Here is a 22,053-nt window from a genome sequence, read left to right on the forward strand (position 1 = left end):
TGCCATTGAGAAACCCATGCACTGGCATGGGACCAGAATTTCCCGTCGGCATGAACAGCCGGTAACTCCCATCCATGGTGTAGGAGGACCCGGACTGGGAATTGAACGTCCAAGGATACTGTGGTCAATGTAACTCCGTAATTCACACTGTATTGTATATACATGAGGCCATGCATTGATAAGTGCAGTTGCGTTGCCCAACCACTAGGGGGAGTAGCGCTGGGAATGCTTAGGAGTTTGTACAGGGTTCCACCCTTGGCTCCGCCCATGACTCCTCCCCCTGGACTGCTGTATAAATACCAATGCTCAGAGCCAGTCGTTCAGTTCATTGAGAGTTCAACGCGGAACAGGCTGGCTCTGTTGTAAGTAGATTAAAACCACTGTTCATATCTTTAAAAACGTGTCTAGTGAATTGATGGTTCCATCAGATACTCAGTATTCCAAAAGGATAGACAGGATGGAACAGGACGTGGAGTTGCTTTGTTGGTGAAAGATGACATTAAAGCTGTATGAAGAAATTATATCTAAGGGCCAAAATGTTGAATCAATCTGGGTGGAAATAAAAAAACAAGGGAACACAACTCCTCGGTAGGAGCAATTTACATGCTACCGAGCAATATTTCCAATGTGGGACATGATGTGTGCATATTTAAAAACCTGAATGTACGGTAGCACAGTAGTTAGCACAGTTACATCACAGGGTCCCAGGTTCGATTCCCGGCTTGGGTCATGCACGTTCTCCCCGTGTCTGCGTGGATTTCCTCCGGATGCTCCGGTTTCCTCCCACTAGTCCCGAAAGATGTGCTTGTTAGGTGAAATGGACATTCTGAATTCTCCCTCAGTGTACCCAAACAGGTGCAGAAAACATAAACACTGATACCAAAAGCTTCCATAAGCATATAGAGAGAAAGAGAACAGCTAAAGTAAACATTGGCCCTTTAGAGGATGATACTGATGAGGTAATGATGGGGAACACAGAGTTAGTGGAGGCACTGAACCAATATTTTGCTTCTGTCTTCATAGTAGGCAATAATAAAATTTTCCAAAATCTTGGGGGGCATAGCAGCACAGTGGTTAGCACTGTTGTGTCACAGCTCCAGGGACCCCGCTTCAATTCCTGCCTCGGGTAAGTGTCTGTGTGGAGTTTTCACTTCCTTCCCGTGTCTGCGTGGTGCTCTGGTTTCCTCCCACAGTCCAAAGATGTGAATTGGCCACTCTGAATTTCATCTTAGTGTCCAAAAAAGGTTAGGTGGTGTTCCTGGCTTACGGGGAGAGGATGGCAGCGAGGGCTTAAGGAGGGTGCTCTTTCCAAGGTCCAGTGCAGACTCGATGGGCCGAATGGCCTTCTTCTGCACTGTCAATTCTATGCATGTTAATACAGTTAATACAGTGCAATAATCCACATGAGGGAGACGGTATTGAATAATCGAATGGGATTAAATGCAGACAAGTCACTGGGACCTGATAGGCCTGCACCCTAGGGTATTAAAGGAGGTGCCAGGAGAGATAGTGGATGCATTGGTTATGATATTTCAGAATTCTTTGGATTCTGGAAGAGTCCTGGTGGATTGCAAACACGCTAATGTGATGCCACTATTCAAAAAGGGAGTGAGGGGCAGCACGGTGGTGCAGTGGTTAGCACTGCTCCCTCATGACGCCGAGGTCCTAGGGTCGATCCCGGCTCTGGGTCACTGTCCGTGTGGAGTTTGCACATTTTCCTCATGTTTGCGTGGGTTTCGTCCCCACAACCCAAAGATGTGCAGAGTAAGTGGATTAGCCACATTAAATTGCCCATTAATTGGAAAAAATGAATTGGGCGCTATCTATTTATGAAAAAATACACAAACAAAAGAGAGTGAGGCAAAAGGTAGGAAAGGGTTGGACCCCAGGACACTTCCCCTGGACCCTCCCCTGGCATGATGGTCCAGTGTCTGGGCTGCCCCTACCAGCCCTGGGCAACCTGAAGATGACTATTGGCATGGTGATCTCAGGCCAGTCTCTGCTCAACTTCTTCATCTGGGTCTGATCTGTTCAAACACTGAAGTGGCCTTCTCACTCTGAACTGCTCTGCCTGATCAGATAGTTCATTGAAGGTCAAGCAAAGGAGACTTTTTCCTCACACCTGCTCCCTCACCCCAATGATTTTAAAACCACTGCTTTCCTACAAAACCCGCAAAACTTGAAAAGGCTTGAAATCCCCGGGATCCTTTGAAATGGTAAGCATTCATTCAGTTTCACAGAAAAGTACCTTTGATTGACAGCTTAATACTTTAAACACAGCTGCCAGAACGTGCGTTTATTTATCTTTCCCTTCACGCTTGAATGGATTTGAAGTATCCCCCATTGATTCTAAGCACAATGTTTACAAACATTCTTGTTTTGATTGTCAGCCCCTGACCACATCAAGGCAGCTAAGTGGTTTCACTTCCTCTTTTCTAACCGCAGAATGTGCTTAGCATTGTTGAAGTCTGTTCATTGTATTTTAATGCATGCAAATCAGCTGTTTGCAAGTTCCTGCACGTGCTGGGTGGGAATCCCACTGTGGATAGCAGGGCGGGAGCAGAGACTGGCAGTGGGTCTGCAGTCCGGCACTGATCACATTTTTACCCCTTTTTTGGACACTAAATGCAATTTAGCGTGGCCAATCCACCTAACCTGGACATCTTTGGACTGTGGGAGGAAACCAGAGCACCCGGAGAAAACCCACACAGGCACGGGGAGAACGTGCAGACTCCTCACAGTCAGTGACTCAGCAGGGAATTGAACCTGGGACCCTGGCACTGTGAAGCCACAGTGCTAACCACTATGCTACCGTGCTGCCCTAATGTCTTGCTTTTAGAAAAAGCGATTACTGGAGACAGATGGAAGAGCTTCTTCTGGACATGATGATGTCATGTGTGCGATGCAATGGCATTGTGACATCATCAGGTGTTCAAAAAAAGGATGACCAGATTTTCAGAGAAGGTGCCGATTACGTTTTCTAATTAACTCCATTCTGCTAACTACGTCTTGTTGGAATGTCAGGGTGAATTCACCAATCCTGCACTCCTAGTAGGAAACTCCATCCACGGCAGCACCTGTAAGTCATCGAGAATGGGAGGAAAACTCTCCACTGAATTACAGTCATACCTAGCACAAATCATCTCCGTTCCGGAACATTACTGCAGTAGCTCTTCAGAGTAGTGTCCAAGGCTCAACCATCTTCAGCTGCTTCATCCGGAGCATTACCATTGACGAGAAACTGCGATGGACTTTCCATATAAATACTGTAGGAGCAGATCAGAGGTGAGGAATTCTATGGCACTCACCTACTGACCCCCCCCCCCCCCCCCCCCAACCGCCATCCCCAAAAACCTTTCTACCATCTGCAAGGCACAAGACAGAAGGGATGGAATACTCTCCACTTGCCTGGATGAGTGCAGCTCCACCAACACTCAAGAAACTTATCACCATCCAGGAGAAAACAACCCACTGTATTGGCACCCCATCCACCAACCATTGGCTGCAATGTATAACATTGCAGCAACTTACCAAGGCTCCTCTTTCAACAGCGCCTTCCAAACTAGTAAGGACAACGGCAGCACATGCATGGGAACACATCCTCTGCAGGTCCACCCCAAAGCCACTCACCATCGCAACTTGCAACTAAGTCGCCGTCCCTTCACTGTCGCTGGGGCAAAATCCTGGAACATCATTCCAAAATTTGCTGTGGTTGCACCTCCAGCAGCTGGACTAGAGAGGTTGAAGCAGGTGGCTCACCTTCACCTTCTCAATGGGCAACTGAAGACAGGCAACAAATACATCTCCGTAAATTTAAGCCTGTTGCCACGATGTCACAATGCTTTTGCCGGTGATGTCACGTCATGAGAATGAATTGTCTAAAAAGCTGCTTTCAAAAGGAGAGTGAAACAGAGACAGGAATGACACATTGAGAAACCTTTCCGCCATCTTCTATCAAGTAGGACTCCCTATTCTCACCAGACGCAAGGGATTAGAATACATACCATCGGATCCCTTGGGCCAGTGCACTTTGCATTCTCTCGAATGCCTGGGCCAATATCTATCCTTCACCCAACTTCACCAGAATAGATGGACTGGCCACTGGTACACTGCTGTTTGTGGGGGCCTCTTGTGGGAGAATTGACTGCTGTGATTCTTACATCACAACACTTCACAACAGTTGTTGTGGGCAACGTTCTCACCTCTGGGTCATGAGGTGGTGGGTTGAACTCTGACCCCAGAGACTTGAACACAAAACCCAGGCTGCCATTCCAGTGCAATACAACAATGCTGCATTGTCAGAGGGTCAGTACTGAGGGAGTGCTGCACCGTCAGAGGGCCAGTACTGAGGGAACGCTGCACTGTCAGAGGGTCAGTACTGAGGGAGTGCTGCACTGTCAGAGGGTCAGTACTGAGGGAGTGCTGCACTGTCAGAGTGTCAGTACTGAGAGAGTGCTGCATTGTCAGAGGGTCAGTACTGAGAGAGTGCTGCATTGTCAGAGGGTCAGTACTGAGGGAGTGCTGGATTGTCAGAGGGTCAGTACTGAGGGAGTGCTGCACTGTCAGAGGGTCAGTACTGAGGGAGTGCTGGATTGTCAGAGGGTCAGTACTGAGGGAGTGCTGCACTGTCAGAGGGTCAGGACTGAGGGAGTGCTGCACTGTGGGAGGATCAGTACTGAAGTAGCGCTGCACTGTTAGATGTTCAGTACTGAGGGAGTGCCGCACTGTCAGAGAGTCAGTACTGAGGGAGTGCAACACTGTCAGAGGGTCAGTACTGAGGGAGTGCTGCACTGTCAGAGGGTCAGTACTGAGGGAGTGCAGCACTATCAGGGGGTCCGTACTGAGCGAGTGCCGCACTGTCAGAGAGTCAGTACTGAGGGAGTGCTGCACTGTCAGAGGGTCAGTACTGAGGGAATGCTGCACTGTCAGAGGGTCAGTACTGAGGGAGTGCTGCACTGTCACAGGGTCAGTGCTGAGGGAGTGCTGCACTGTCAGAGGGTCAGTACTGAGGGAGTGCCGCACTGTCACAGGGTCAGTACTGCGCGAGTGCTGCACTGTCAGAGGGTCAGTACTGAGGGAGTGTTGCACTGTCAGAGGGTCAGTACTGAGGGAGTGCTGCACTGTCAGAGGGTCAGTACTGAGGGAGTGCCGCACTGTCAGAGGGTCAGTACTGAGGGAGTGCCGCACTGTCAGAGGGTCTGTACTGAGGGAGTGCCGCACTGTCAGAGGGTCAGTACTGAGGGAGTGCCGCACTGTCAGAGAGTCAGTACTGAGGGAGTGCCGCACTGTCAGAGGGTCAGTACTGAGGGAGTGCCGCACTGTCAGAGGGTCAGTACTGAGGGAGTGCCGCACTGTCAGTGGGTCTGTACTGAGGGAGTGCCGCACTGTCAGAGGGTCAGTACTGAGGGAGTGCCGCACTGTCAGAGGGTCAGTACTGAGGGAGTGCCGCACTGTCAGAGGGTCAGTACCGAGGGAGTGCCGCACTGTCAGAGGGTCAGTACTGAGGGAGTGCCGCACTGTCGGAGGGTCTGTACTGAGGGAGTGCCGCACTGTCAGAGGGTCAATACTGAGGGAGTGCCGCACTGTCAGAGGGTCAGTACTGAGGGAGTGCCGCACTGTCAGAGAGTCAGTACTGAGGGAGTGCAACACTGTCAGAGGGTCAGTACTGAGGGAGTGCTGCACTGTCAGAGGGTCAGTACTGAGGGAGTACTGCACTGTCAGAGGGTCAGTACTGAGGGAGTGCCGCACTGTCAGAGGGTCAGTACTGAGGGAGTGCCGCACTGTCAGAGGGTCTGTACTGAGGGAGTGCCGCACTGTCAGAGGGTCAGTACTGAGGGAGTGCCGCACTGTCAGAGGGTCAGTACTGAGGGAGTGCCGCACTGTCAGAGGGTCAGTACCGAGGGAGTGCCGCACTGTCAGAGGGTCAGTACTGAGGGAGTGCCGCACTGTCAGAGGGTCTGTACTGAGGGAGTGCCGCACTGTCAGAGGGTCAGTACTGAGGGAGTGCCGCACTGTCAGAGGGTCAGTACTGAGGGAGTGCCGCACTGTCAGAGGGTCGGTGCTGAGGGAGCGCTGCACTGTCAGAGGGTCAGTACTGAGGGAGTGCTGCACTGTCAGAGGGTCGGTGCTGAGGGAGCGCTGCACTGTCAGAGGGTCAGTACTGAGGGAGTGCTGCACTGTCACAGGGTCAGTACTGAGTGAGAGCTGCACTGTCAGAGGGTCAGTACTGAGGGAATGCTGCACTTTCAGAGGGTCTGTACTGAGGGAGTGCCGCACTGTCAGAGGGTCAGTACTGAGGGAGTGCCGCACTGTCAGAGGGTCAGTACTGAGGGAGCGCTGCACTGTCAGAGGGTCAGTACTGAGGGAGTGCCGCACTGTCAGAGGGACAATACTGAGGCAGTGCTGCACTGTCAGAGGGTTAGTACTGAGGGAGTGCTGCACTGTCAGAGGGTCAGTACTGAGGGAGTGCTGCACTGTCAAACATGCTTGATTTTGGATGAGGTGTTAAGTTGAGGCCTCTTCAGGTGGACATGAAATATTCCTAAGCCACTATTTCGAAGGAGAGCCAGTGCTCTGGCCAATATTTATCCCTCAACCAACATCATTTGAGAAAAAAACAGATTAAATGCTCATTAATACATCGCTATTTTAGCAAGGTTACTGCTTGCAAATTATCTTCTGCCATTGCAATAGTGGATTGTGGTGATATACATCACTGTAAATACACAAGGGGTTAATGTAAATACACGTAGACTAGCTAGAAACTAGAGGGAGCACCAGAGACATAGAATTTCATAGAATTTACAGTGCAGAAGGAGGCCATTCGGCCCATTGAGTCTGCTCCGGCTCCTGGATAGAGCATCCCACCCAAGGTTAACAACTCGACCCTATCCCCATAACCCAGTATCCCCACCCAACACTAAGGGCAATTTTGGACACTAAGGGCAATTTATCATGGCCAATTCACCTAACCTGCACATCTTTGGACTGTGGGAGGAAACCGGAGCACCCGGAGGAAACCCACGCACACATGGGGAGGATGTGCAGACTCCGCACATACAGTGATCCAAGCTGGAATCGAACCTGGGGCCCTGGAGCTGTGAAGCGATTGTGCTATCCGCAATGCTACCGTGCTGCCCTGACACACGTGACACACAGACATTCAACCAATGGGTCAGAAAGATAGGACACGACCAATGGGCATTCACGATACACACAGAGGTGACACTACCACAAGGGGGCATTACACCAACCCATATAAAAGGACACAGCACACATGATCTTCCTCTTTCTAGTGGAGACTCTCAGTGAGTACACAGGGTTGATTTGGAACAATTCACACCCACCACGTGGATTGTAGCAGACTGGTTTGTCAGTCTGAGTAGCTATAGCAGGATTAACAGGAGAGTAGAATCCAAGTAGGAGAATTGTTAACAGTTTAATAAACATGTTAAAGCTATCTCCAAGTCTGAACCTTCCTTTGTCAGAGTTCACATCAAGGAAGCAGCTTATGCTACGTCAAGAGCATAACAAAAATGGATGCCAACTCTTTTGGGACATCTTGGGCAGGATTCTCCACTACCCGGCGGGGCGGGGGGGACCCGGCACCGAGGAGTGGCGTGAACTACTCCAGCGTCGGGCCACCCTAAAGGTGCGGAATCCTCCGCACCTTCAGGGGCTTGGACGGCCCCGGAGTGGTTTGTGCCGCGCCGGCCGGCGGGGAAGCGGCTTGGCGGCACGCCAACCGGCAGCAAAGGGCCTCTGCCGGCTGGCGCGAGTTGGCGCATGCGCAGCGTGTGCTGGCATCATCCCAGCATATGGGCAGAGGGGTGCACCAGCATTGGTGGACCGGTACAGCCGATGTTGGAAGAATCGAGTGCCCCCACGGCACAGGCCCGCCCGCGGATTTGTGGGCCCCGATCAAGGGCCAGGCCACCGTGGGGGCACCTCTCGGGGCCAGATCCCCCCTTAGTCTCCCCCGAGTACCCCGGAGGCCGCCCGCGCAGCCCGGTGTAATATACGTCGGCGGGACTGGCCGGAAACGGGCGGCCACTCGACCCATCGCGGGCCTGAGAATCGCTGGGGGGGGGGGTTCGCTGCCAGTGGCCACCGACCGGCGCGGCGCGACTCCCGCCCCTGCCAAATCCCCAGCGTCGGGGACGGGATTCATGCCGCCGCTCGGCGATTCTCTGACCCGGCGGGAGGTCGGAGAATCCCAGCCATTGTGTTCATGCAAGGCTCCCTTGCCGGTCCTGTTTTGTGAGACCTGACTTTTCGGGGCAGAGGGCAGAGGTGGTGGCTGGGGGCGGGGTTGGGGGGGGAGAGGTGTGGGAGTAATGGGATTGGGGGATTGTGGAGAGGTGCTGTCAGGGACTTTTAATTCCAGACGTTTCCAGCCACACGTGTGCCAGCACTGAGCCCAGTGGCCCCTTGGAGGCTAGCCTTAACATCGGCGGGCTCCCACTGGGATTGGGGATAAGTTCGGGATTAGGGATGAGTTCGGGAGAAAACCCACTCCCTCTCCCGCCTGAAGATGCTATCAACATTTTTAAGACTCCCAGCCTCAGCCTCTGATCATTTGTCCTCCTTCGAGACGGGGAAGATTTACATTTTGAATTCCTTGCTTTCCACCATTAGAATGTTGCCGGTCAGTAGCAATTGCTTACTCCCAGATGCGTTAATGATACTGATGTATTTCTGAATATGGTGTATGAGGTCTTACACCATTTGAATTCAATCAATTCTGGCGCAGAAAAGGACAATCTTGTATTTCAACAGCATTTTTTACATCCTCTTCAAATCCCAAAGCACTTTCCAGCCAATTCAGTACTTTTCAAGTGGACTCAATTTTCACGTGGCTAAAAGTTGCAGCCAACGTGCGCACAGCAAGCTCCCACATACGAGTCGTGTGGTGGTGTCACCAGTCGGATTAATGTGGTATCAGGCCAGTCGGAGAATTCCTCCTTCAGTGAGAGTGCTGTCGGACTCGTGAAGTCCTTCCGGGAGAAAAGGCCGTGTTGTGTTCTGTGTCGTAACCGCTGTAATGGTGTACACAGAACATATAGCTATAAAGATGATTTATTGATAAACACGTGGCAACGATAACTAAGGAATTACTATACAGACGATGGCTACGAAATGAATTCAGTGAATTCTCCTGGAGTTACTCTAAGTGTGACTATCCTCTTGTACGGCTTACTACCAACAGTTGGTTGTCTTGGGTCCCGTGATAGATCTCTATCGGCACCAGCTGGTTGGAGGTCGCATTTCTAACTGTGTACAGGATTGTGCACCGGCATATCATACAGGCGGGAACATTTGCCCTCTGAGCGCATCAGAGAGAAAAATCGGTTTTATTTTACATTTGTAATTGTGCAGAGATTGCCAACAGTCGATGGCGGACTGGAGTGCAAGTCAGGATAGCAGGTTCCCTTCCCTGGAGGGGATATATTGGGTTTGTGCAGAAATCTGACCATTTCCTTTTTTTAAAAATAATTTTTATTGAAAAGATTTTTTACCTGAAAATATTTACCCCAACTAACCATAGACTATTACAAAGTATTCCCTCTTAACAAATATCCCCCCCCCGCCCGACCCCCCGCGCGCGCTGTCCCTCCCCCCCCCCCCCCCGGGTTGCTGCTGCTGCGACCTCTGCTCCCTATCTTTGAGCCAAAAAAATCGAGGAAAGGCTGCCACCGCCTGCAGAACCCTTGTACCGACCCTCTCAGGGCGAATTTGACCCTTTCCAACTGGATAAAGCTTGCCATGTCATTAATCCAAGTTTCCACGCTTGGAGGCCTCGCGTCCTTCCACTGTATTAGTATCCTTCTTCGCGCAACTAGGGACGCAAAGGCCAGTACTCCGGCCTCTCTCGCCTCCTGTACCCCCGGCTCCACCCCAACCCCAAAGATCGCTAGTCCCCATCCTGGTTTGACCCTGGATCCCACCACCCTCGACACCGTCCTTGCCACCCCCTTCCAGAACTCCTCCAGTGCCGGACATGCCCAAAACATATGGACATGGTTCGCTGGACTTCCCGAACACCTGACACATCTGTCCTCACCCCCAAAGAACCGACTCATCCTCGTCCCCGTCATATGGGCTCTATGTAGCACCTTAATTGAATGAGGCTAAGCCTCGCACACGAGGAGGAAGAATTAACCCTCTCCAGGGCATCCGCCCATGTCCCATCCTCTATCTGCTCTCCCAGCTCCCCCTCCCACTTGGCTTTCAGCTCCTCTACTGATGCCTCCTCCGCCTCCTGCATTACTTTGTATATGTCCGATATCCTCCCCCCTCCGACCCAGACCCCCGAGAGCACCCTATCGCTCGCCCCCCTACTGGGGAGCAAGGGAAACCCTTCCACCTGGCGTCTAGCAAATGCCTTCACCTGCAAATGTCTAAACATGTTTCCCGGGGGGAGCCCGAATTTCTCCTCCAGCTCTCTCAGGCTCGCAAACCTCCCATCTACAAACAGATCCTTCAGCTGCCTGATACCCACCCTGTGCCAGCTCTGGAATCCCCCGTCCATGTTCCCCGGGGTGAATCTATGGTTCCCTCTTAACGGTGCCTCCATCAGACCTCCCACTTCCCCCCTGTGTCGCCTCCACTGCCCCCAGATCTTGAGGGTGGCCGCCACCACCGGGCTCGTGGTGTACCTCGTGGGAGGGAGCGGCCATGGCGCCGTTACTAGGGCCCCCAGGCTTATGTTGCCACAGGACGCCCTCTCCATTCATTTCCAAGCTGCCCCCTCCCCTTCCATCATCCACTTGCGCACCATCGATACATTAGCCGCCCAGTAATACCCCGAAAGGTTGGGTAATGCCAGCCCTCCACTCTCCCTACTCCGCTCCAAGAAGACCCTCCTCACCCTTGGGGTGCCGTGCGCCCACACGTAGCTCATGATGGTGCTCGTCACCTTTTTGAAGAAGGCCCTAGGGAGGAAGATGGGCAAGCACTGAAATAAAAACAAAAACCTCGGGAGGACTGTGATTTTAACGGACTGCACTCTGCCCGCCAGCGACAGCGGCACCATGTCCCACCTTTTAAATTCCTCCTCCATCTGTTCCACCAGCCTGGAGAAGTTCAACTTGTGGAGGGTCCCCCAGTTCCTTGCCACCTGCACCCCTAAATATCTAAAACACTTTCCTGCTCTCTTCAACGGGAGTCTCCCGATTCCCTCTTCCTGGTCCCCTGGGTGTATCACAAATACCTCACTCTTACCCAAGTTTAGCTTGTACCCCGAAAAGTCCCCGAATTCTGCTAGCAGTTCCATCACCTCCGGCATTCCCCCTTCTGGGTCTGCCACGTATAGCAGCAGGTCGTCCGCGTATAGCGATACCCGGTGCTCCTCCCCGCCCCTTGTCAGCCCTCTCCACCCCCCTGAGCCCCTCAGTGCCATCGCCAACGGTTCAATAGCCAGTGCGAAGAGCAGGGGGGACAAGGGGCACCCCTGTCTGGTCCCCCGGTGGAGCCCAAAATACTCCGATCTCCTACCATTCGTCACTACACTTGCCGTCGGGGCCGAAAAGAGCAGCTTCACCCATTTAATAAATCCCTCCCCAAATCCAAACCGTTCCAGCGTCTCCCACAGGTACTTCCACTCCACCCTATCAAATGCTTTCTCCGCGTCAAATGCCACCACTATCTCCGCCTCCCCCTCCACTGCCGGCATCATGATGACGTTTAGCAGTCTCCGCACGTTCGTATTAAGCTGCCGCCCTTTCACAAAACCCGTCTGGTCCTCGTGTATCACCCCTGGCACACAATCCTCTATCCTGGTAGCCAGGATCTTTGCCAGCAGCTTGGCGTCCACATTCAGGAGCGAGATAGGCCTATATGACCCACACTGCACGGGGTCCTTGTCCCGCTTCAAGATCAGAGAGATCAGTGCCTGCGACATTGTCGGGGGCAGAGCCCCCCCTCCCATGCCTCGTTGAAGGCTCGCACCAGCACAGGGCCCACCAAATCCGCATATTTTTTGTAAAATTCCACCGGGAACCCGTCTGGCCCCGGCGCCTTCCCCGACTGCATATGCCCAATCCCCTTGACTAGCTCCTCTAACCCTATCTGCGCCCCCAGCCCCTCTACCAGCTCCTCTTGGACCTTGGGGAACCTCAGTTTGTTCAAGAAGCCCTCCATCCTCCCTCCCCTCGTCGGCGGCTCTGACCGATACAGCTCCTTATAGTAGTCTCTGAAAACCCCATTTACTTCTGGCCCCTTCTGCACTATGTTCCCACCCCTCTCCCTTACTCCCCCAATTTCTCTAGCCGCATCCCGCTTGCGGAGCTGATGCGCCAACATCCTACTCGCCTTCTCCCCATACTCATAAATCGCTCCCTGCGCCCTTCTCCACTGTGTCTCCGCCTTTCTGGTGGTCAACAGGTCAAACTTAGCCTGCAAACTACGCCGTTCCCCCAGCAGCCCCTCCTCTGGTGCCTCCGCATATTTCCTATCCACGTCCAGAAGCTCCCCCACCAGCCTCTCCCTCTCCTGTCTCTCCCTCCTTTCCCTATGTGCCCGTATGGAGATCAGCTCCCCCCGGATCACCGCCTTCAGGGCCTCCCATACCATCCCCACCTGCACCTCCCCCGTGTCATTAATGTCCAGATATCTTTCAATGCTCTTCCGGACCCTCTTACACACCTCCTCATCCGCCAGCAACCCCACATCCAGGCGCCACAGCGGACGCTGGTCTCGCACCTCCCCCATTTCCAAATCTACCCAGTGTGGCGCGTGGTCTGAGACCGCTATGGCCGAGTACTCCACTTCCCGTACTTTCGGGATCAGTCCCCTGCTCAATACAAAAAAGTCAATTCTAGAATAGACTCTGTGGACATGGGAGAAAAAGGAATACTCCCTCGCCCTCGGCCTCCCAAACCTCCAGGGGTCCACCCCTCCCATCTGCTCCATAAACCCCTTTAACACTTCTGCCGCTGCCGGCCTCCTACTCGTCCTTGAACTCGATCTGTCCAACACGGGGTCCAGCACTGTGTTGAAGTCCCCCCCCATGATCAGGCCCCCTGCCTCCAGGTCCGGAATGAGGCCCTGTAGGCGCCTCATGAAGCCAGCGTCGTCCCAGTTTGGGGCATACACGTTAACCATCACCACTTTCTCCCCCTGCAGCCTACCCTTCACCATGACATATCTACCCTCTTTATCCGCCACCACCTCCGCCGCCACGAACGACACCCTCTTCCCTACCAGGATCGCCACCCCTCGGTTCATTACGTCCAGTCCTGAGTGGAACACCTGTCCCACCCACCCCCTTCTCAGGCGGACCTGGTCCGCCACCTTCAAATGGGTCTCTTGTAGCATTGCTACATCCGCCTTCAGTCCCTTCAAATGCGAGATTACTCTCGTTCTCTTGACCGGCCCATTCAGCCCCCTCACATTCCAAGTGATCAGCCGGGTCGAAGGGCAGCCCGCCCCTTTCCCCTGCCGACTAGCCATATCCTGTCACCTGCTCGCCCCGAGTCAGCCCTCCCTTTCTGACCCGCTCCCCATGGCGATGGCGCCCCCCCCCCCCCCCCCCACCCCTCCAGTCCTCAACTTCTCCTCCCTGGCCTTTTCAGCAGCAACCCGGTGGCCCCCCCTTCCCCCCTCCCCCTCCCCCCCCCCACCCCCCTCCCCCCCCCCCCCCCCCCCCCCACCCCTCTCCCCCCCCAGGCTAGGACCCTTCCTAGCCGCGATGCACCCTCCATAGTACTTCCGTAAGTCAGCTGGTTTACGCTGACCCGGCTGCCCCTGCCACACTCCGGCTCCTCCCGGCATGGGGGACGTCCCCCCCTTACCACCCCTCCTTGACCCCGCTCCAGCGCGGGAAAGGGAGCCATTGCTGACCACGCCCCTTACTCCCACCCCCCTCCCTCCTCTGCCCCGTGCGCGGGAAACCAGAGGAAAGCCCGCGCTTTCGCCCTGCCCCTCCCCGCCCCTCCATCTTCAGTTCCACCCCCGTCCCCGATCTCACACCGATAAATACAAAACAACCAAAAACCCCACAAGAAACACATACCCCCGGCACTCCCCCCCCACCCCGCCCTCCCAACATAACATTATAAATAACAGAAAAAAGAGAGAAAAAACTGGTATAGAGAACAAAAAGGGTCCAAAAATACGGCCAAGTGAAAATCCAACCAAAAGAAAACCACGTGTCCAGCTTAAAGTACCAGAGCGGCAACGACCGCTAAGTATCCCCTGGTTCTAGTTCGAGTCCAGCTTTTCTTCCTGTACAAAGGCCCACGCCTCCTCCGGGGACTCGAAATAGTGGTGCTGGTCCTTATAGGTCACCCACAAGCGCGCTGGCTGCAGCATCCCGAATCTAATTCTCTTGGCATGCAGCACCGCCTTCGTCCGGTTGAACCGGGCCCGCCGCTTTGCCACCTCCGCACTCCAGTCCTGAAAGATCCTCACCGTCGAGTTCTCCCATTTGCTGCTCCTCTCTCTCTTGGCCCACCTCAGCACCCTCTCCCGGTCACTGAATCGCTGGAACCGAACCAGCACCGCCCTCGGGGGTTCGTTTGCTCTTGGCTTCCTGGCCATTACTCTGTAGGCCTCCTCCAGTTCCAGGGGCGAAGGGACGGCCCCTGCCCCCATCAGTGAGCCCAGCATTTCTGCCACATACCCCGGGAGGTCCGACCCCTCCAGCCCTTCTGCCAGGCCCAGGATCCTCAGGTTTTTCCGCCTCATGCGGGTATCCATCTCCTCCAATCGGTTTTGCCATCTCAGGTGGAGTGCCTCGTGCACCTCCACCTTTCCCACGAGGACCGTGGCCTCCTCCTCCCTCACAGTCATCTCCTGCTGCAGCTCCCGAATTGACGCCTCTTGGGTCGCCTGTGCCCCCATCAGCCTGGTGGTCGTCGCGTTCATCGACTCCAGCAGCTCCACTTTCAGCTCCGTGAAGAAGCGCAGGAGAACGGCCTGCTGCTCCTCCGCCCATTTCCTCCAGTCTTCGGGTGCGCCGCCGGCCGCCATTTTGGATTTCTTCCCCCGCTTTTTTCGGGGAGCTGCTGCCGCTTTTTTTCCTGCCCCACTTCGGGTGACGACCATAAATTTTTCGGGGTTCTCCTCTGGGAACCTTCCCCCACCGGGAATTGCCGTTCCAGCGCCGTTAGGGGCCCTCCAATCGGCCCGAAAACACCTTCGTCACAGGAGCAGCCAAACGTGCGACTTAGCTGGTCATAGCCGCAACCGGAAGTCTAAATCTGACCATTTCATTTCCATGCTCCTTCTTTGACTGTTGCCAATTCACAAATAACTGGACGCATTGGATTCAATTGCACAACTTTCCATGGTGGGATTTTTACGTATAACCTTACTAAATATGTAACTTTAACAAGACGATCTTACCCAGGTTCAACATCTCACATGAAAGACAACATCTCGGACAATGCTGCACCCTCCCCAGGCTGCAGGAATATCACTCGTACTAACGTGGGACCTCGGTGCATGAGTCACAGAAAACGAGCATGCAGGTGCAGCAGGTAATAAGGAAAGCAAATGGAATGTTGGCATTTATTGAAAAAGGAATTGTGAATAAAGGTAAGGAAGTGATGTTGCAACTGTACATCGGTAAGACCGCACCTGGAGTATTGTGCTCAGTTTTGAGGAAAGGTTTTGTGGCATTGGAGGCAGTTCAGAGGAGGTTCACTAGATTGATTCCAGAGATGAGGGGCGGAATTCTCCACTCCCCACGTGGCTTGGGAGAATCGTGGGAGGGCCTCCCGACATGTTTTACATGGCGCCACCAGCGATTCTCTCCCCCCCCACCGCTCGGAAAAATCTCCGCTCGCTGTTTTTCACGGCGAATGGCGATTCTCCGAGCCCGATGGGCCGAGCGGCCGGCCCTTCCCGCCAGTTTCACCACGGCAGCAACCACACCTGGTCGCTGCATTCGGGAAACGGGCGCCAGATGCCCGTTTGAGGCATCTAGGGGCCCGATTGGGACGGGAGCACCGCGACTGTGCTCGGGAGCGGGAGGGGACAGGCCTGCAATCGGTGCCCACCGCTCGTCGGGCCAGCGTCCAAGACCGACGCACTCTTTCCCCTCCGCCGCCCGGCAAGATCAAGCCGCTACGTCTTGCCGGGTGGCGGTGGAGAAAGACGGCACCGCGCATGCGCGGGTTCGTGCCATCTGCACGCTGATGTCATCTGCGCATGCGCGGGTTGGAACCGGCAACCCGCGCGTGCGCGGATGACATCAGAAAAGCGCCGGGGTCGTGGCCGGGAATGACCGGGGACCGCTCCTGGCCCCCCTGGTGGGGGTGAATTAGGTGCGGGGAGCAGGCCCCGATTTCACGACAGCCATCCCGATTTTTATCGGGAGCAGAGAATACCGCCCGAGGGGTATGTGTATGAGGAGAGATTGAGCAGTTTAGGCCTATACCCTCTGGAGTTTAGAAGAATGAGGGGAGATCAAATCGATGTATACAATATGCTAAAAGGTATGGATAAAGTAGAGCGGATGCTTCCTCTTGTGGGCCATTCTAAAACGAACGGTCATAATCTTAGAATAAGAGGTAGCGAATTTAAAACAGATTTGAGAAGAAACTACTTCTTCCAAAGAGTTGTGAATCTGTGGAATTCGCTACCCCAGAGTGCGGTGGATGCTGGGACAGTGAGTAAATTTAAGGAGGAGATAGACAGATTTTTAATTGGTAATGGGCTGAAGGGTTATGGAGAGCGGGCAGGATGGTGGATTGAGGCCAGGATGGGATTAGCCATGATCACATTGAGGGTGTTTGTCTCGGGCAGCTACATTGCCGACTCCCGCTCCAAGATCATGTGTTAGAGGGAGGAGATGCTCTGGCTGATTTTGCAAGTTGGTCTGTAACATTGTAGGTAGCAGATGATAGAATGGCGGTGCAGACTCGATGGGCCGAATGGTCTAATTCTGCTCCTATATCTTGTGAACTTATGGTCTCACAGCACACCAGCTCAGAGGTGCGGGTGAACAAGTACACAAAAGAACAGGCTGTCCAGCTGAAATCAGAAGTTGAGAGGGCAATTCAACTGTGGGAGGCATCACTACTGAGTACCATAGAGCCGGCTGCTATCATTGTTGCAAAGGAACAGGAGGGGGCCCTTCAGATCTTTTGAGGTTGTTCCACCGTTCAATTAAACCCCGGCTGGTCTGTATATTGACTGAATCTCACCTCTGTGTCTGTAACCCTGAATACCCTGAGCTGGAAAAAACCCTAACCAATCACAACTTGGAAATTTTCAATTGTTTTCCCAAGGAGAGGGTCATATCCTAGAAGACTGACCACCACCAAGTAGTTCAATGAATAAACAGTTTAGTAAGGTAGCTAACTATTTAACCACTTTGCCTCGGAGACCCCGATCAGGCGCCGTTTAGCACTGGTTTCCACAAGCGTGGACCAGGCATATCGGCACTTGCCGGGGCAGGTTCTACCAAGTTATCGGGGGGCCCTGGGTGGTCAGGCCCTGGGCAGGGTGGTACCCTGGGACCACAATGCCATCTGGGCATGATGGCACTTCCAGCCTGAAACCCTGGCAGTGTTCCCTGGCAGCACGGTAGCACAGTGGGTTGCACAGTTGCTTCACCACAGGTCCAGGGTCCCAGGTTTGATTCCCGGCTTATGTCACTGTCTGTGCGGAGCCTGCACATTCTCCCCGTGTCTGCGTGGGTTTCCTTCGGGTGCTCCGGTTTCCTCCCGCAGTCCAAAGACGTGCAGGTTAGGTGGATTGGCCATGATAAATTGCCCTTAGTGACAAAAAGGTTTGGTGGGGTTACTGGGTTACAGGGATATGGTGGAAGTGTGGACTTAAGTGGGATTCTCTTTCCAAGAGCCGGTGCAGACCCGATGGGCCGAATGGCCTCCTTCTATACTGTAAAGTCTATAAATTCTATGCAACATGGTCAATGACAAGCGTGCCAAGTGGCACTGCCAGCCTGCAGTGCCAAGGTGCCCAGGTGGCACTTGCCCATGCTGAGAACCGTGGCCGGGGGTGCCCTGCCCTTATGAGGTGAGGTGCAGGGAGGCTCGATGAACCCCTAATTGATAAGTTGAGGCATTGGGGAGGTCTGGAGGCTGCACTGGGATGTCCAAAGATCAGGGTGCCATTTAAAAATGGTGCCCAGATCTCTCCCTGCACTGGTGAGCTGAGCTTGTTCATGTAGGAAATGCGCCAAAGTGCAGACTTGGGCAGGGCCTTCCTCTCTGAGGCTCAGAAATGAAGCAGAGACCCATTGAATAGCGGGGTCTTCTCAATGCTGCAAGCACCCGGCTAAAAAGTCCCCCAAACGGGACTCAGTTTCATTTCTGCTAATTCGCACCCACATTTACCGCAATTCATTGTTTTGTTACCTGTGTGGTAGGTAACATGCGCTACTCAAACCTTGGTTAGTGATGAGGTCTTCTGAATCTCGATGAAGAAGACTCAAACCCGTCCAGTAATAACAAAGGGTTTATTGAGTAACCAAAACAATAATTGCATGAGTTATTTACTTTAACTTTGATACTAGTGATAAGGTTAACATGATCTAACTACGGTAACTCCACTAGCCATCTGAACTACTCTGCTATTGCCCTGGTCACAGTGCACCCAAGAGAGAGCCAGAGACCCAATGTGGTTGCCTTTTATACCCCTGTTGGTCCGGCCGTCCGTAATCATGTGGTGCTACTGATTACACATTAACCCCTTGTGTACATGCACATATAGAGATCATTACATCCCCCTCTCTTTCGTGTTATGTATTTTCTGTATGTTGTAAGGAAAATTGAACAAACATAATGGATACAGTTTGCAAATGCATTACATAAAATCAATGAATTAGTCCATCAAATGTGAATACATTTAGTCTCTAAGGTTTTTTCACTTGTGTGAAATAGGTAGGCAAATTATATTATGTTCAAGTTGTGATGATCTTGATGATTATACAAAGCCAATTAATATTCATGAGTCCAATCTTAATAAAAAATATTTGTGAGTCCAAACTTTATGAATTTGTTCAGTTGAGTTGCTTTCGCCTTCTATTGTTGAAGTGGTGATGTTGATGTTGTTATTTCTTTGTGAACGTCATCAGTGTTCTTGTGATTAAGTGGCCATCAAGTCATCATGAGGTGTTCGAATGGTCGAATCACTTTGTTGTCTGATTTAGACTTTCTTTTTTTTCTATATTTGTGATAGCGATTCTGTGTTACACCATTGTCTGACCTGGACTTTTTTTTGTGCTTGCGGTATTGATTCTGTATGTCATCTTTGTCGTCTGACCTGGACTTTTTCCTGTGCTTGCAGTATTGATCTAGTGTGTCATCTGCCTTGAAAGCTGGCGTGCTTGCTTGTTTTGGAGCAGATGTGAATTTGTGAGATTCTTTGTCATGCCTTGGCATGTTTGTAGTCGTCTCATTGTTTTGCAGTGTGCTGTGGCATTGTCCTTCATGTGAAGAGTTGTACAATGTTGTACAGGTCATTGTTTCATTGTTGTTGTTTCTGTCGTTTCTGTGTTTGTTGTTTTCGTTATCGTTCTTGTTGTTGTCGTTCTTGTTGTTGTTTTTGTCATGCTTGTTGTTTCTGTTTTTGTTGTTTTTGCTGTTGTCCTTGTTGTTTTTCTTGTCGTGCTTGTTGTTTCTGTTTTTGTTTTTTTTCTCTTTTCTGTTCGTGTCGTCTTTCTTGTCATGTTTGTTGTTTCTGTTATGCTTCTTGTTGTCTTTGTTGTTCTTTTTGCGCTGCATGTTGTTTTTGTTGTTGCTGTTGTTGTTCTTGTTTCTGCTGTGCGTCTTGCCTTGTTTGTTGTTCTTGTTACGCTCAATGAGTGTCCGTGTGGATGATTTGAGTCATTGTCACAGTTATTGGTGTCAGTGCCCGTTATGGTATCTGTTACATTGAGCGTTTCTTCTTGAGAATTGTGAGAATGATCTGATGTTGCATTGATGTTGGTGACATCAGTCATTTGTGGTGGATTTGATTCCTCTTCTTTGCTTCCTTGGTACTCCTCTTCTGGAATCATTTCTGGTTTACTTGAATCATCATTGATTTCTTTATGCTCCTCTTCTGGAGTTACTTCTGGTTCATTTGAATCACCTTTGGTTTCTTGGTGCTCCTCTTCTGGAGTCAAAATCTTCAAGATTTCTATTGGCATGGTCTCTCTGGACTCATGAGTAGCCTTCCTCTGATTGTTGAGTCCTTCTATGTAGACGAGCTGAGATCTGTCAGTCTCGCTGAGATCCTGCACATCCTGTTTGGGAATTGTGATTTCTTCATCACTTGCCTCACAGACAGTGAATGGACATTCAGTGTCTTCTTGTTGGTTAAATGAGCTGTGTAGACTTAAATAGTCTTCTTCTGGTGGCTTAAATAAGCTGGGTAGACTGTCATAGTCTTTTTGTTGTTCACGTGAGCTTGGTAGACTTTCATAGTCTGCTGCTGGGTGCGCAGATAAGGTGGATAGACCTTCATAGTCTTGTTCATACATCGCGTTCGCTATGGAGTGTTTGCTTGCTTCCATTTTTGAGTCTGTCACCGAGCTGTCTGTGGAGGCTTGTGTCACTCGCTCTGTGAAGTCTTTCATCGCTCTCTCTGTGTAGTCTTTCATCGCTCTCTCTGAGGAGTCCTTCATCGCTCTCTCTGTGGAATCTTTCATCGCTCTCACTATGGAGTCTTTCATCGCTCGCTCTGTGCAGTCCTTCATCGCTCTCTCTGTGGAGCCTTTCATCGCGCTCTCTGTGGAGTCTTTCATCGCGCTCTCTGTGGAATCTTTCATCGCTCTCTCTGCGGAGTCCTTCATCGCTCTCTCTGGAGTCTTTCATCGCTCTCTCTGTGTAGTCTGTAATCGCTATCTCTGTGGAGTCTGTTATTGCTCTCTCTGTGGAGTTGTGCAGAGTTCTCGCTGTAGAGTCGATCTGTGCTCTCTGTGTGGCATCGTCTTCTTCTTGGGTATTGCTGTCATCCAATGTATCGACAATCTGCCATGGCATCATGGTATTGGAATTATCTATCGTGAGTAGAGTTGTGTTGAGCTTTGCAACCTTGTCGCTGATGCTATGATTATCCGAATAACTCAGCCGTGTCTGAGTAATATTGTGTGTATTGTTCAGTGGACAAATCATCTCTTTTTGTTTCGGAGTTGTTATCATTCTCTTCATGTTCAATGAACAAATCATCTTCTTGGGTTTCGGATTTGTCATTGTGCTCTTCACTTTGGGTGGTGCAGACTGCTTGTTCCAGGGTGTTGTGAAAGTTATTTTCAACTACTGGGGCATTGTTCTGTCTTTTGAGGTAAGAAAATTGGGTTTTGCAGCTTTACATTTCTATTTGCTCATTTCCGTGCATTCCCCTTTTAAGTGGGCATCATCATGATGCTCATGATGTCATGCGTCGGAATCGATTGCGCATGCGCAATTCAAGTTTCCTTTACTGTGCGCTCTTTTCGCAACTGCGCATGCGCGGCTTCTCGAGTGTATTTTGCCGTTTTCCTTCTTTTTGAGAAGTGCGCATGTGCGTACTGGCCGGAACGCTCTTGCTCAAGGTGGCTCCCAATCAAAAAGTGCTGTTGCATCGAGTGAGATCCTGCCTCTGCCTCGTGGTGAGTGTTCGGGCCATTTTTTACCGATTTTGTTTTCTAGATACTGATTCTGTGTTTGTAAAGACTCACAGTATTGATTTTGTTTTTGTTCATAAGCAAGGCATTTTTGTGTAGCAGTTTCTAGAGTTAGATACCTATCTTGTGAAAGTTCTTCCTTCAAATTTTTGTCAAATAGTCCATAAATTAATTGATCCATTATCATAGTGACTCTGAAATCAGCATAATCACAGCCTTGTGGTATTAACTTGAGATTTGTAATAAAATCAGAGATGGGCCCTCCGTTTCTCTGGCATTGATGACAAGAGTTAATTCTTTCCAGCATCTTTCCGGACTGACTTTTACAGTGTTCATCAAATTTTTTGAGTATTACTTCTAATTTGGTGTTGTCTTCACCTTCTAAGTAATTAAAGCAATTATAAATTTCTCTAGCTTCATGCCCTCCTGTTGAGAGTAGTAGTGCTATTTTCGTTGCGTCAGAGACCGTGCTTACATCATTAGCTGCGATA

The 22,053-nt window shown here is 51.6% G+C and overlaps 1 protein-coding gene across 2 annotated transcripts in view; it reads right to left on the reverse strand.

Moving 5' to 3' along the window:
- The window catches only part of robo2 (roundabout, axon guidance receptor, homolog 2 (Drosophila)), a 1,648,725-nt gene that overhangs the window by 1,623,904 nt on the left and 2,768 nt on the right, over positions 1–22,053 (reverse strand). The window contains exon 1 of one of the 2 annotated variants that reach the window (XM_038801331.1): positions 4,005–4,025. The exons of the other annotated variant lie outside the window; for it this stretch is intronic. The gene's annotated coding sequence lies outside the window, so the exon portion shown is untranslated. Of the gene's footprint in view, positions 1–4,004; positions 4,026–22,053 lie in introns of those variants that run through there. 2 annotated transcript variants of the gene reach the window in all.

Source organism: Scyliorhinus canicula, chromosome 7 (genome assembly GCF_902713615.1).
Source record: "Scyliorhinus canicula chromosome 7, sScyCan1.1, whole genome shotgun sequence".
NCBI classification, from domain to species: Eukaryota; Metazoa; Chordata; class Chondrichthyes; order Carcharhiniformes; family Scyliorhinidae; genus Scyliorhinus; species Scyliorhinus canicula.